General features: G+C 44.9%; 1 pseudogene; it reads right to left on the minus strand.

Annotated features, from left to right (window-relative positions):
• Nucleotides 1-459: 459 nt before the first annotated feature.
• On the minus strand, nucleotides 460-1334 carry LOC125124143 (39S ribosomal protein L15, mitochondrial-like; annotated as a pseudogene).
• Nucleotides 1335-2655: the final 1321 nt, after the last annotated feature.

The following is a 2655-nucleotide window of genomic DNA, read 5'->3' on the forward strand; positions in this document are numbered from 1 at the left end:
ACTCAGGGAGTCTGATTCCTCCAGCTCCATTTTTTAGTTTCTCAGGATTGCTTTGACTTGTATTTTATTTTATGTGGAAATTCCCAGGTCAGGGGTCAAATTGGAGCTACAGCTGCTGGCTTACACCACAGCCACAGCAATATGCGATCCAAGTCACGTCTACAACTTACACCACAGCTCACGGCAATGCCGGATCCTTAACCCACTGAGTGAGGCCAGGGATGGAATCCGCATCCTCATGGATCCTAGTCTGGTTTGTTAACCACTGAGCCATGAAGGGAACGCCCTTTATATATATATATATATATTTTTTTTTTAAATTTTAGTTTAGGTTAAAAAAAGATATTACACAAAACATTTCGTCATCTCTAGAATTACAGATTAAGCAAATGAAACAGGAATTAATGTATGTTTCAGCCTCTTTCTTGTGCTCTTACAGTCTGCTCTTCTGGATGGAACTCATGAGCTGTAGTACTTGAGGAGATTCTCATCTGCATGTTTTAGGAATTTCTTATCTGCTATCTTCACCTCCCATCCAGGTGCAAGATCAAAGAAAATCTGCCTTGGGTCCTTTTAAGTACTGAGCATTTCGAAGAGTTCATCTTTAGTGATATCAGGTAAAATAGAACCATGGTTCTTGGTGAGCTCAGGAAATTTGGCAGGATCTGACAAATACCCATGATTCTTTGCATCAGTGTAATATGGTTCCATTGCCTTGGGGGAAAACATTCACTTTGGGATGGGTTGTCCACGGAGAAAGAATGGAATAGGTTTGCACAGAATTTCCAGGCTTCTCGGATCATAGAAGACCATTGTGACAATACCCCCATTCTTCCTGATCGCAGCAATGGCCAGCTCTGAAGCCAGCTGTACTTCAATATTATCTTTAGCCTCAAAGGTGTTAGTACCCTCCTCTACCAGCTGGATTCCATAATTGCTTTTAAATGACTGAATGGTCACACCTCTCCCATTGGCAAGCTGGGTCGATAGGTTGTGAAGGATCAGTTCAACAAAAGTCAATAAGCTAACTGCAAACTACTGAGACTCAAAGGCTGATACTGGTGTTGGAAGCTATCTCTTTCATTAAACCCGTATGTTGGGATTCGAAGGTAAAATGGAGTCTTGCCTCCCTCAAAGCCCAATCGGGGCTGGGTTCCTCTCTGCCGGTCTCCTTTGTGGCCTCTGCCACATTTTCTACCTCTTCTCTTGACCTCTTGGTTGTCTTTCTGGTTCTCCTGAGCCTGGGTTGGCTTCAGGTTGGCTGGGCTGACACAGGGCAGGGCCTTCAGCAGGTCCAGAGCCTGGGGCTCAGTGCCCTGCACTGGGCTGGTCATGGCCCCCAAGATGAGAAGCAACCAGTGCTGTTTCTTTAGATTCCTTGGGAGCTTTTTGTCCTCAGAATTACTTCAACTCCTAAAAACTTTCCCACAGACTCCGAAGAGCTTTAGTTCCTGTGTGATAAAACCATTGATATAAAAACAGAAAGTTTTAACTGTTTATTATTATTATTTTTTTTGGGGGGGGGGTCTTTTTTGGTCTTTTTCTAGGGCCACACCTGTGGCATATGGAGGTTCCCAGGCTAGGGGTCCAATTGGAGCTGTAGCCGCCAGCCTATGCCAGAGCCATAGCAACGTGGGATCCAAGCCATGTCTGCGACCTACACCACAGCTCACAGCAATGTAGGAGCCTTAACCCGCTGATCGAGGCCAGGGATCTAATCTGCAACCTCCTGATTCCTAGTCGGATTCGTTAACCACTGAGCCATGACAGGAACTCCTTAACAGTTTATTATTAATTCATTTAAAATAATAACACACCCATTATATGTTAATATAAGTAACATTTCGTTAATGAAAAAAATAGCATTTCTAAAGTCAACAACAAACAAAACATAGGGACAAGAGTGGCATTTGTTAGTGTGCAAATCTCTTTAACATCCAGCTTCATGTAGGATAGCTGAGTTCTCTGCCCTGGGACAATGCCATGCCTGTGAGAGAGTACGAATAAAAGAGGCAAAAGGCATCTCAACATCAGCATGGAACATGCCCATATTGCTAGGTCTGTGGGTCTCAGGGACCCAGAGAGTGGTGGGACCACACTTTGAGAACCATGGAATTGAAACATTTCTGCCTTGATCACTTTGTTATATTTGAGCTTTTATTAAGACTTCATTGAAAGAACAACTCTGAAGACAGGTTGAAAATTGCAGGATGACAGGGTAAGCATGAACTCCAGGCTTGGCACTCACTGCTGCAATGAGGCTACTAGTGTGCTCAGCCCAGATGGGCCGCCCAGGCTTGGCCTCCTGCACAGCACCCTTTGGGGACTCTTTCTCCTGTTGTTACAGACTTTCTTTGTTCTTGTGAGCCAGGCTGCAAGCCATCCTCAGCTGCTCAGAGTTGGGACACAAAACATCAATTTAGGCACCTCTGGGCCTTCTCCTCTCTTTGAGCCTACTAGCGTCTCTGGCTGACTGAGTTCTCCAGGTTTCTGCTGGCATATGTGCCTGCTGGGTCCCCTTGCTTTGTCATGCCTGGCTCCCTCTACCCGGGCTGCATAGCCTGCAAGCTCTCCTTGGTGGAGTCCAATGTTGAGGTCAACCTCATTGGCTTTGCTTTCTTCTTTTAAAATGTATATTATTATTTTTTTAACTGC

Source organism: Phacochoerus africanus, chromosome 4, assembly GCF_016906955.1.
Source record: "Phacochoerus africanus isolate WHEZ1 chromosome 4, ROS_Pafr_v1, whole genome shotgun sequence".
Taxonomy (NCBI): Eukaryota; Metazoa; Chordata; class Mammalia; order Artiodactyla; family Suidae; genus Phacochoerus; species Phacochoerus africanus.